Here is a 14,273-nt window from a genome sequence, read left to right on the forward strand (position 1 = left end):
GACAGTCAATTCTAGTTTATCAATCAATGAAATTATAGAAGTTTCAAATGGTGTCAATGTGTATTTAATAAAACTATAACAACAAATTAAATGAACATATATCTACACCCGAGTTACAACCCATCACAATTGTATAGTATATAATCAGATTATCTAAACAAATTAGCAGAAATGCTTTTTCAGAGCAATTTAATTAAATGATTATAAAACAAGTGATAAAATACATGTATATAAATTATATATCAGGTATTCCAGCAGGAAGTATTACTTATAAAGTCCATCCAATGCTTTTCAACATAATGTGTTAATATTCTAGTAACAATCGACCCCAAAATATTTTTGCCCAGGTCTTATTTAGAAAGCCAATATGTGTTTCTATCAAATGGCTGCCGTTACATGTCAATTCAGTTAAAATATAATGTTTGGATATAAATGGTAATTTTCTTTATTTACACATAGACGAATATTCACATGGGTACTACTTCCCTCATGATGTATTGTCATACAGCATTTACCACTTCAAGGTTAAACTAATGATCATATCAAGATCAGAATATAAAAAATACCCGAACATTTGAATTTCCTATATTCTTTTCATGGTCATATGTTGGGCAATATTTTCAGATTTCTTTGATAAGCCAACGTTTCATAGGAAGACATACCAAAGAAGGTTGCAAAATTGCGATTTATGTAAGTGTCTTATGGAATAAGTGAGTAAGTATCAAAAGTATATCTTAATAACTGACCTGTTAAATGTCAAGGACAAGGTCACAGGCATGTCAAAATACTACAAGTAACCGCAAACAACTCAGACTGTCTTTCTATTTTCCTTTATTTGGATAATTTACTTTTGCTTGCTCATACAAGTCTGTGATTAGTTACCTTTCAATAAACGGCTTTTAATTTTTTATGCAAAGTACTAGGAGTTTTCCAAATAAATGATATCGAAGGCAATCTTAAAAGTAGAGCTGTTTCAAAATGTTATATTGTAACACTGTTTCAATGTAAAATATATATCTTGTATTTACACATGAACAGATATTATCTGTTTTATTAGGTACTTTAATTTAGATACACAAAAAAGCATTTCAAAAATTGAGTTCAAAAACATTTGAATGTTCAATATTGACAGCGTTATTATTTTTTTCTTCCTTTTCTTTGAAAAAAGGCATAACATTAAATCATATAATTAATAAAAAATAAATCATAGTTTATATGTTTCCCGTAATAAAAGTCAAGTTTACCGTATAATGTCCCTTCTTTCGTCCATACAATGCTTTACAAGCTTCATAAACAAATATTGTGTGAGTTTCACACCAGGTATTCCAGCAGGAAGTATTACTTTTTAAAGTCCATCCAATGCTTTTTTAACATAATGTGTTAATATTATTGTACCAATCGACCCGAAACATTTTTGCCCAGTATTTGAAGAGCCAAAAGGTGTTCCTTTTAGTCCAATGGGTACTTCAAATAATGTTTGATCGCAATTTCAACCCTAACAGACTGCCTCCTATCACGTCCACTGTGTATCCGAACCACCTTTTGACAGTCCATTGTGTGCCTAATACAATACTACGGCTCTATCATGTTTTTTTTAAGTGTTTAAGATAATGACATCCGCGAAAATTATTTGTCTTCTTGGTATCGAAGAAATAGTGACATTGTTCATTTCTATAATCTGGTGGCATCGCAAAATGTTACCCATATTAAATCCACTCCTCTTTACATTCATAAACTCATGTTTGCTATAGATAACACTTAACTTTGTTAACCAAGAGACACAACTCTTATTTAGTTACATATATGGATTTTGCTATATTTGATTTGCAATGTAACATGTATTTGGGGCTGGAGGGTTTGAATTACATTTCACTTATTCGTTCGGCTACATGACGGTCTATCAATTGTACAATAAACAATAGTTTTGCTATATTTGAGATCATTTTTTTGTAAAAAGAAATCATATATTCAGCTCCCTTACTACCAAATTGACTACATATTGACAACAATGAGCCCATACAGGGCAAACAAACTCATTGGTATATGCAATGTATAATATATCATATTTTGGCAACCATTCGGAACAAATAAATCCTAGTGGCAACTCTAATGAAGCCTTATCAGTGCCAAATTAATTACTCTTTGTCAGCCATAATCCAATTTCAGAGCCAGCATATCCATGCGATACTCTTATTAAGCTCTTATTAAGCCTACTTGGAATCATGTAATATAGCCAAGACAGAGACCAAATCCACACAGTTCCAATTAAGTTTACGTAGTGACAGATAGACCACTTTTTATACCAATTAAGCATACTTAGTGCCAACAATATAATTTTGGGCAAAGATGAAGCCAGTTTAGAGCCAAACTAACTGATGTTTAGCTCTAATGAAATTAAATATGTGCCAAAGAAGCCAATTTGGTAACTGCAAGCCCAATAAGAGCTAACAAAAACATGTACATTTCTACATAAACCTACTTAGTTCCCAAAACCCCATGTTTTGGGCAAATTTAAACCTGATTTAAAGCCAAACAAACATAGAATTGCACAGCTCTTATTAAACATAATCAGTGTTAAAAGGGGTAGGTGGGAGGACGTAATTTCATTTTATGCAAACATTAAGTGAGAAAAATGTTTCATGGCAAACAAAAAGGGCGATTTAGAATGAAAAGTACCGATTCAGGTACCAACTTTTGCCTGGTAAGTGGTGTTTTTCTTTAAATTTTGAAAAATGTATGCGTCCAGTATGTGGAGAAAAACATGTTTGCATCGACATTTTAGTTTGTTTGGATTCATAACTTTAAGATAAAAAATTATTGAACAGATTGTGGCTGAGGAGGCAATGTTTACAAATAAACGTGTTGATTTTATCCACAATTTTTCGTATTTTCTTGGCAAATATAGTATATTTGTGCATGTTGTAACTGTGCTTTCATGTACATATTTCTATTTTCCAAACTTCATGGTTATTACTCGAATGTACAAGTTTTTTTGTATCTTAACCCCTCAGTTAGTTTATTGCAAGCACATTACCCACAGTTTGGTGAAATGCAAACATACTTCTGCACAATTGTTTAGGCTTGAGAGGATACGTTTTTAATTTGGGTAATCGCTAATGATCACGAGTCTTTCAGTTTGGTATGTAACGTGTATCATTTATAAAGTCAACGACTTTTTTACTTAAGGAACGGATTTGAATTCACAATGACTCGATTAAGAAGACGGACGAGCCTCATATTATACAGAAAATAACACAAGACCGCAGTGACAAAGAAATGCTTCATTACAAGAACAGAAAATGCTTTCGTCTCCTCAGAATAACGCATGCAGCACTAGCGGATTCAGGGGGAGGGTGGCGCTAAAATCGGCAAAGTTTCTATTTATTTCAATAAATGAGAAAAAAGGTAATACAATACGCCTAATGTGAACCTTATTGGACTTGAAATTGTTACATTCTATTTGGGTAGAATTTTATCATAAGATAATACTGCGTTCTCAACCTGTCAAATATAAATTTAAAATTATGTTATATTGCTTTTTGTGTTATTTGTATTTTACATTTTATTTCTATTTTTTTTCTAATTTCGCCTTACCAATACATTCCAATTTCAGTCGACGTTTCTGATGATAGAATGATTAGAGAATGTTGCAAAGCGTTCGCCAACAGTGTGGCGAGGTGTTGTCGTAAAAGAGACCGAAAGGTTCCTCTTGACGTTTACCTTGTGAACAACTGCCAGACAATCACTGCGTGGATAAAAGAAGACATTAAATTGTATCTAGATTTCTAGATGAGATTTACCGATTATATACCGATTTTATTGGGGATAATTAAAATAATTAAATAACAAATTACATTTTAGTATTTGATCAAATGGTATTTGTCGTTATTGTCACTTATACTTTTACAAAATAAGGCAAGACATATTGGTAACTAAAAATAGACCGATATATACTTTAATTCTAAGGAGACACTGTCCCAACCAACATAATGGCAAATGGTACGTCTGGTCAATTTGTGGATTTCCCTGTTTTATTGGATCCCATGCCAAATGCGAAAACAGATAATAGCCTTACAATTTCAGCCCAGGATATTCTTAAACTGCAGCCCATATAACAGCCAAAAATTATTAACATCAAATTGGGGACCGATGCATTTTTAAAGTTTACCTGTTATGTTTTGTCTGCTCATGGGGAAAACGTCAGAATGAGCTCAAATACATGAATGTTATAAGAGCAACGGCGAAACGATGTAAAACAGTGTGGTTAAAAAACGATAATCAATTTAGAAAATAGAAGCTATCGACACCCAGCAAAGTCGTGGTCGGAGATTACGAAATGTGGTGGCTTTGTGTTTTTTGGAGCAAACCTCATTGTAACCAAATGCATTTAAATTGACAAGATTATTTCATTTCGATAAATGGCATCGCCCTTGAGAGGAATCGTTTACCATTATACTATGTTATTCGGAGACAAACCAATTGGGCGATCACGGCGTATTGGTTTTTAACGATCTAAAGACAAGATTTGTCTAATCCTGTTTTTCTGCACATGCGTTTCAATGAGGGGGCCCCTTGTTTTGCCATTTTGATGACTCACCGGTATGGGATCATTTGACAAGGGCGGCAAACCAGTATCGGATGTTTGTCCACCAACGCAAAATGATGTGGGATGATTTTTCCACCTAGTCGAAAATGACATCGGATATTTTGTCCATGGGATGCTTTGACTGGCTTCCCAGAAAACCATATTATTCAGGCTTGTCATAGGGTGTAAAATTGATTCTTCAGGTGGTGTGCTAAGGGTCCAAGGTAATAAGGCAACAATATAAGCCAATGGTCGATCTTGAATCATGTAAGAACGGTAGAGAATCAAATATATTCTATATAAATAAAGTCAGATGGGTGAGGTAATGTGCGGCAGAGGTGTTGCAATTACCATGATGCGGCCTATCAGTCAAACTAGCCGGTCAATACCCCATTGATCAATCAGCATCTAGATGTGGCTGGGCTTATCAGTTGTCCGTTGCTTTCAGCCATGTTCGCCGACTGTCTGCACTTATCAACAGTAATTACCGTTTTTCTATACAAATATGGTTCTCATAACTGACAATTGAGGAAATCCGAAATACTGACATTTCCCCTTAATGCTACTCAAAATATGCATTTCCTTGTACTTGTTTGAAAACAAAGGTACCTTTAAGTAGACCATTTCAACCCTCCAAATGTGTTAATCGTTAATGTAACCGTACATAATATACGTTTATTTTCCGTTAGTCTTTAAATAGGAAATATTATAATGAGAAATCAGTATTAGTATAATATTGATGATATCATGCGATTTTAAGTGATTTCTTTTCCTTTAGAATATTGTATCCTTTTTATGCCTTCAATTTAACATCCGAAGCATACATATTTGCTTCTAAGTGTTTTTGACACTATTAGCGGGTGACAACTCAGTTGACTTGCGTCATATACTTACTTCAAATTTAGATAAAAGTTCTAATATCACTTAAATAAAGGTCATAAAATGTATGTACGTATCTCTGTAAATGACGAAAATCAAAGTATAAACTTGTAAGAACAGTTTTGCATTTCATTTACTATATAAATTAGTGAAATTTGGTGTTAATTTCGGCCAAAAGCATGTATTTCCTGATATTGCCAATAAACTGAAACTAAAACTGATATGAATACATTGCGTAAAACATTAAGGTAGTTATATCAATACTAATAAATCATCAATCTTGTATAAAGGTGATACTTGTAATGGTAAGGAAAATCAGCAAAATCCATCGTTTTGACATAAGTTATAAACAAACGTCGTTTTGTTGGTTGACTTTCGTAAAGGAAATTGATTCACGTTCTTTTGCCATAAATATGGGTTTAAAAAAATGGACATTTGCTGTAACAAATTACCGATGTTATTTAGTAATAAATAATTTTCAATGTTTGACATTTAATTATTTCTAACTGATTCATACATTGCATTCAACTAATAATAATAAATTGATGTTACTTTTTTGCTATGCTTTACCAAGTTCGATGTTTTTTTATCTCATTGTCAAGAGTAACTTCTGTATTATTCTGCTTCTGTGTATTCGTCGCAGAGCCCTGACAAAAGAGTCACGTGTCACTGTAGGCGTAGCCTTATCGCTATCAATATGGTGTTAATAAGCAGGTGTATGAACCTCTGATAAATGTTTGGGATACAGCCAACACCATTCAATCTTTGTTTGTGTTTGTACTGATCCCTGTCGCACTGTAGAATGCGTCCTGTTTTGTGCAGACAACAATTATTGTTTAATCCACAATGTCTGCGTGTCTGTCGGAATCTTTCATTCTTCGACCGTTCCATCATATATTGATAATGGTTAGTTTAATAGTGATCAGTTATATGCGTTGCATTTTGTATCTCACATTCAATGTCAGTAAGGCTATGATCAGTGTGCCTATATATAAACATAGTGTGGAAAGTTCAGTGTATTGCTTTGTATGACACACAGTCAATTTCAGTTAGGCTATGATCAGTGTGCCTTTATAAAACCATGGCGAGGATAGTTCAGTGTGTTGCGTTATATATCACACATTCAATGTCAGTTAGGCTATGATCAATGTGCCGATATAAAAAACATGGCGAGGAAAGTACAGTGTATTGCTTTGTATGACACACAGTCAATTTCAGTTTGGCTATGATCAGTGTGCCAATATAAAAACATGGCGAGGAAAGTCCAGTGTATTGCGTTGTTTGACACACAGTCAATTTCATTAAGGCTATGATCAGTGTGCCTATATATAAACATGGAGAGAATAGTTCAGTGTGTTGCGTTGTATGTCACACATCCAATGTCAGTAAGGCTATGACCATTGTGCCTATATATAAACATAGAGAGGATAGTTCAGTGTATTGCGTTGTATGTCACACATTCAATGTCAGTAAGGCTATGACCATTGTGCCTATATATAAACATAGAGAGGATAGTTCAGTGTATTGCGTTGTATGTCACACATCCAATGTCAGTAAGGCTATGACCATTGTGCTTATATATAAACATAGAGAGGATAGTTCAGTGTATTGCGTTGAATGTCACATATTCAATGTCAGTAAGGCTATGACCATTGTGCCTATATATAAACATAGAGAGGATAGTTCAGTGTATTGCGTTGAATGTCACATATTCAATGTCAGTAAGGCTATGATCAGTGTGCCTATATATAAACATAGAGAGGATAGTTCAGTGTATTGCGTTGTATGGTACATATTCAATGTCACTAAGGCTATGGTCAGTGTGCCTATATATAAACATGGCGAGGAAAGTTCAGTGTGCTGCGTTATATGTCACACATTCAATGTCAGTAAGGCTATAATTTGTGTGCCTATATATAAACATGGAGAGAATAGTTCAGTGTGTTGCGTTGTATGTCACACATCCAATATCAGTAAGGCTATGATCAGTGTGCCTATATATAAACATAGAGAGGATAGTTCAGTGTATTGCGTTGTATGGTACATATTCAATGTCACTAAGGCTATGGTCAGTGTGCCTATATATAAACATGGCGAGGAAAGTTCAGTGTGCTGCGTTATATGTCACAGAATCAATCTCAGTAAGGCTATAATCATTGTGCCTATATATAAACATGGCGAGGATAGTTCAGTGTGTTGCGTCATATGTCACATTTTCAATGTCAGTAAGGCTATGATCAATGTGCCTATATATAAACATGGCGAGGATAGTTCAGTGTGTTGCGTTATATGTCACATATTCAATGTCAGTAACGCTATAATCTATGTGCCTATATATAAACATGGCGAGGATAGTTCAGTGTGTTGCGTTGTATGTCACACATTCAATGTCAGTAAGGCTATGATCAATGTGCCTATATAAAAACATGGCGAGAGGATAGTACAATGCATTGCGTTGTATGACACACAGTCAATTTTAGTTAGGCTATGATCAGTGTGCCTTTACATAAACATGGCGAGGATAGTTAAGTGTGTTGCGTTATATGTCACACATTCAATGTCAGTAAGGCTATGATCAATGTGCCTATATAAAAACATGGCGAGGAAAGTACAGTACATTACGTTGTATATCACACATTCAATGTCAGTAAGGCTATGATCAGTGTGCCTATATATAAAGATGGCGAGGATAGTTCAGTGTGTTGCGTTGTATGTCACACTTTCAATGTCAGGTTAGCCTCGATCCGTGTACCTATATAGAAACACATGTACACAAGTCAGTGTGTTGCGTTGAGGGTATCAATTTTAGGTCGGTTTGGATTTGGTCAGTGCGCTAAGATACATATTGAGATATAATACATGTGTATATATATATATATATATATATATATATATATATATATATATATATATTTATATATATATATATATATATATATATATATATATATATATATATATACATACATACATAGGTATGTGTGTTGCGCTGTGTGTTACACGTTCAATAACGGGTTAGCTTTAACCAGTATGCATATATTTATAATACATATGCCAATCAAGTATTTAAGAAATCGGCCTTCACACAAAAGTGTTGACTTGTGGAGTTTTGTGCTGTTCTTCCATGTTTCTTGTTTGTGATTTTATGTTACGTGTCTTTGGCGTTTACCCAGTGCCATTAAACCGGGTTTATGTTTAAACTTTTTGCTACTGAGCTTGTTTCTGTAGCTTTTTGAATAAAAAATGCTTCCTAATCAAGCTGAGAACTATTGCACTTATCGCCTTGATGATATAAATGGTAAGTGCTATAAATATATGCCTGATATCTGCCATAAACTGTTTCTACTGTATCGATATAACGTTCATGCATTCGAAATATAACTATAAAATATCGCATAAGGGAGGCTGCGAGGTAATGCAGAATATCGCAATGAAGGTACCCCTCTGGGCAAGAATTGTGAGTATATTATGCTACGGATCTATTTTCGCTTTTTTGCAAAACAGAACGCAGTTAAATTGAAATTACTCGACTTTATTTTTGATTTATTGCTTCTTGTTGAGGTTTCTTTCTGAAAATGGGGAATTTCTGTGAAACATTTGGGTACGATAGCCGGGTATCGGCTAGGACAAAGAAGGGTAAAATGGCCCGGTCGATTTCTAAAGCGAAAGGTAAAAGACAACTTTTAAAAGATTCATTTTGGTAATAATAAAAAATAATTAAATTTTGCCATCGTTTTCACCCCTTATTTTATATACAAGACGAGGATAGTTGTGTATGATAGGGACTAAATGACGATCAAGTACATTCGAAAGTCGATTATTTTACGCCTGAGGTCGGCGAAAATCGATTATATAAAACTATAAATCTATATTTGTGTGTCGCTATGATGATAGTTATGTTCCTTGGATGGTGTTAACGTGTTCTTATTTGGAAATAGAACAATTCCAAACACAGGATTTTTTTTCAAATGTGTGATTTTGTAAAATGGAATATAATCACCAGTGCTAAAGCAAGATTTCTGCTAGGTGTTTGCGGTGATTTTAACCCCATGTTTCAACCCAGTAAAGTGAAATGAAATTTAAATAAAAGGAAAGCTCAGTTACCACTCACCACAGGTGAGCACGAGGAAACCGCTATTGATACCGTGTACTTAGACAGAAGTCCATATTCGGACAACAAAAACACATATTTACAGTCTATAGCCACTTCAACATACTGCGTCGATTCATGTTTTCTGGTTCACAGCCGTATGCCAGGGGCCCCACCACCCACACACGCTGGGGCCCCTGGGATGAATCCGACCCTTCTCATTCCTCCCTGGGCCGTGCAAGTTTGTTTTTTTGCAAAATCTCTATTATCCTTGCAGCTGTTGTTGAATGATATGGAACTGTTTTGCAATATTTGTAATTTAAAAGTTAATACGTATAAAACAAACGTAATAATTTTTGAAAAAGGGCAAAAATCACTACAGGATTTCTATTAAAACGGCACAAAGCTAGGGGTAGATTATTCGATAAAAAAAAAATTGAGACTAATTCTTTGCGTAAAAAGGTCGACTCATCTTTCCGCACTATATGGATAATTAGAAAGAGTACTACTGATTATTCTTTAATAACACAGGAAGATCAAATATTGGATTAAGAACTGCTGTATTTTGTTAAAGGTTTATATGGTGCTTGAAAATGATGCAAATCAAAAGTTTACATACAACCCAAATTGAGCCCATCAAATTAAAAGAACGTTACAAGAAATGGAATTAATTGTATATGGATAAGCAAATTTGATAATGTTCTTCCATTTCTTCTTATAAAACAAAGAATATTAGACATGTACTACCAGCATGTGTCCTCAAATATCAGCCATTCACGAAAATTTAAGTCGTATTGTTTGTATAAACACGAGTTTACACTAGAACTATACTTTGATAACGTTATTATTGAAATATAGAATCTCCTTCACGATGTCTCTTAATAATATGGCCAACGAATCACAGTTTATGCCATAATACCCCTGAAGGGCAATGATTGTGTGTGTATTGTAGTATGCTAGTTATATAATCAGAGTATCATTTGTATCAGTATGTCCAGAATATAGAGATTTACGTTTGAAATATTTTAAGTCTTGTTATTGAAGATGATTTTCTTAACACAAATTTGAACAATCGATGTCAGTAATATCGAGACTCAAATCGGTATTTCTTAAAACATATGTTTTGCAATAAAAAAAGAACATGCCTTGGTTATTTGTACAAACTTATGCTCTATTTGATATTCCAAAATCCATTCGATCTTAAACATACTAAATGTTTATGCCACACATCGTTTTCCCCTCAGTTTTACACTTCTATTACCATCCTATTTGTTATCGCTATAAGCTCTGTAAGTTTTTTATGCGAAATATACTACGACTATGTACACCACATGAAATTAACTGCTGTATTGTGTTTAATCATGTCGAAGTACTAGAATTGACTTGTCTTGACTCGAAAACTGAAATTCAGCTCAAGCCGGTTCAAGGGGTCTTATAATGTCTTCAACGGAAAATCACAATTGGACCGATAGTGTTCAAATAATCCGACACTTAAATTATCACAGTCAACTCGAGACTGCTATTGTATGCCCACTTATCACTTCAACCATAGTTCATTGTTTTGCCAGCAATGCGTTTTATTAAAGTGTACTCGCACTTCTGATACAATATCAAACTGTTATCGAAGTTATTCATCTCACACTATTTGGTCGTACGCCTGTTGATATGATGGCGGTGTTTCCGTAAATAATATCTAGTGTATATGTATGTCATAACATACTTATGATTGGACTACAATTTATTTTGTAGAGATGAAAGGAAAACGAAAAAAATAACACCATATATCATAAATATTATTCAAAAAATTAAACACTGTATGACATTCATTGGAACTTGACCACCGTCACTAAACAACACCATGATAAATACTAAATGTATGCTAACATTATATAATAACGAACACATTTATAAACATGGAAACTTGAGGTCTAAGGACTTTTGAGTGTATCGCTTCATCCACAATTACAATTTGTGTATTATATATAAACAGAAAAAAGTAAATGTCAACCGTTGTTCTGTTGATGCGTTTTCCAAAACCCTTAATTCAATTTTGTTGTCGACGCAATGATTTCCGTTTCTTCTTTTTATCATTATATTATAAAATTAATTTCATGATTTAACATCTCACCTCGAAACGTTTTTAAAACAATCACATTTTTATACTTGATTCCATCATAATTACAGCTAAATGACCTTTAAAGCAGTTGGTATCATCAATAAAAATATCAGTTTATTTTACAGCAATATGTAAGGTTAGTATTTCTTGAATAGAAGACGTGCGTTTCCGTATTTTAAACGGGTCTAGAATTTTCGATCTTACCCACCTTAGGAGGTACAGATCACGTGCCGAAACATGCAATCTCAGAATAAGAATTTAATGGATAATGATACTCGATTAAAGAATGCTAATTCAGAAGGGTACAGAACTGCACAAAACTCCACAAACAGCATAGTGCATACATACTATATACAAAATAGGTATGTTTATCAATAATTGTTACGTACCGCCTTGGAACGGTTAGTAAAATGTAAATTTACTGGGGGTTTATACCAGTTTATGTGCACAAACCTCACTCTTATCCCAACACTCCTTTATAAAGATAAAACCCAAAAGGTAAATCTTAACAAAGTATGCACTAACTTGAGGAAACTTATCAATAAAACAAATAATAATAAACGTATAGGTAAACCCCAAGTACTTCTATGATTAGAGATCCCAACTCTATCTGCAGACGGAGGGATACAATTCAGAGCACCTAATGCAAAAACTTTTCGAAGATGCGATGTAGTCATTGTTTGAAACCATAAACATCCCGCACAGTCTGCTTTATGAAATAAAAGGTTTAAAACTGTATGATCATAGAGTTTCATAATAAAAAGCATCATTTTACTAAAACTGGGGACAAATAAGGAAAACATTATTAAAAATAAAAGCGTCATGTATTAGCTAATCTTTCCTTCCAAATGATTTGAAAATGTAAAATATTTGAAGAAAATGAAGTCACATGCCAAAACACTCCGAGTCAGCCAAAAACGTGTTCGCAAAATACGGTTTTAAAGATAACATGAATAAGCAAAATCTTCATTAAAAATCAACTGAAAGGACTGAAAGCTTAGTTATGAAACCTTAAAATGACGACCCCTCCAGGGAACTATTTGACGTTGGCTTCAAATCACTGAGTGTCATTATGTTAACGTCTGTAAACTACTTTGCACGCGCTATTAGGTGAAATGTAAAACAAAGCATTTACAACAAGTATGCAATATTAAGATCCTTCACGTGTATGTGGGATGCATCAAAATTTCAAAAATTCATATCATTTATAGCCAAATTAAGTTGCTCGAGGTAAGAGATAGATGAAGTATGACCCTAAATTATTTTTCAATTTGTTCATATCGAGGAGTTGAAGAAACAAAATGACAACATTGAAACAATTGATATGTTTTCAATAAACTCTCTGACTAGACACTTTATCAACTAAATTCTGCAAGGTCTTCTGTGATCCAAAAGGTCAACGTCGGGCAGCTGTTATACAGGTAAACATCGAAGGGCAAACGGCTGTTCCTTTCCGCGCAACACTTGACCATGTGTTGCACAAACACTCGACAACAGTCACGAACAACGTCTTGATCTTCTACATCAACTGTGAAATATCAAAAGATATAACAAAGATGTGAAGTATTTATATAAGAACGTCTGATTAGTTTATATCCTAAAATGCATGCTGGATTCACTATATCAGATATGTGTAATGTTTATGGCAATGTTATATCCTAAAATACATAGGCTGGGTGTACCGTCTTACAGATGTCTCATAGTTGTTTATGTCCTGGGACTAGTATCATTCTGATATGTTACATTATATATAAATATACGATACATATTGTTTGGGGAACAGTGATACAAAGAAACAAGCAAACAAAACAACGATTTTACATACCAACTTCCAAAAGCGGTATTGCGATAGATATTTCCTTGTCTTGAAATCGGTTCAACTTTAAAAAAATGCTTTCGATATTTCTTTGTAGATCTGAATTCCTCCAAATTGATGTAGATACATGGTAGAGAAATCTGACAGATTGGTACTCTTTGTACTTGTGACACATTGATCGAGCCACACGGCCTTCGGCATTGACCTTTCTTAACGATTTAAATTTGACGGCTTTCCAATAAGTAAATTTCAGTGAGAGACCAAATACTCCGCCATCAGGTTTCTCTTTGTACTCATGAAAAACAATAATGTGAGCACCTGCAACCCGTATATCCTGTTGTAATACCGTTAGTTTGGTATTTTTGTCATAATCTAATGAAATCTTTGTATGTTTAATGATGTTACTAAGTGCATTTCTTTCCGGACGGATCGGCATTGCATCATTTTCAATACTTTCATAAATGGGGTCTGTTATTTCGTTTGGTTTGTTAGTGTTTTCGGAAGCGTCTTTTTGTGAATCCGTCGTGGTACCTTTTTCTTCAGGCATGTCAACTTCAAGGTCATCTACAACACAACTGAGTTTGTCTTCATCATCAGGATCGTTTTCATGAGCATCATCATTGTCATTGTCTTCTTTCTGATAACAATTTTCAGTCACAATTTCCCTAGGCGTTTTGGCTGCAACGCAATCATTATCAGGTTTTGCTTTCGTTATAGATTTAGGAACGCCGACGCCGGGGCGAGTAGTATAGCCCACCTATTCTTGGAATAGTCGAGCTGAAAAGGT

This window comes from Mya arenaria, chromosome 12, assembly GCF_026914265.1.
Source record: "Mya arenaria isolate MELC-2E11 chromosome 12, ASM2691426v1".
Lineage (NCBI taxonomy): Eukaryota > Metazoa > Mollusca > Bivalvia > Myida > Myidae > Mya > Mya arenaria.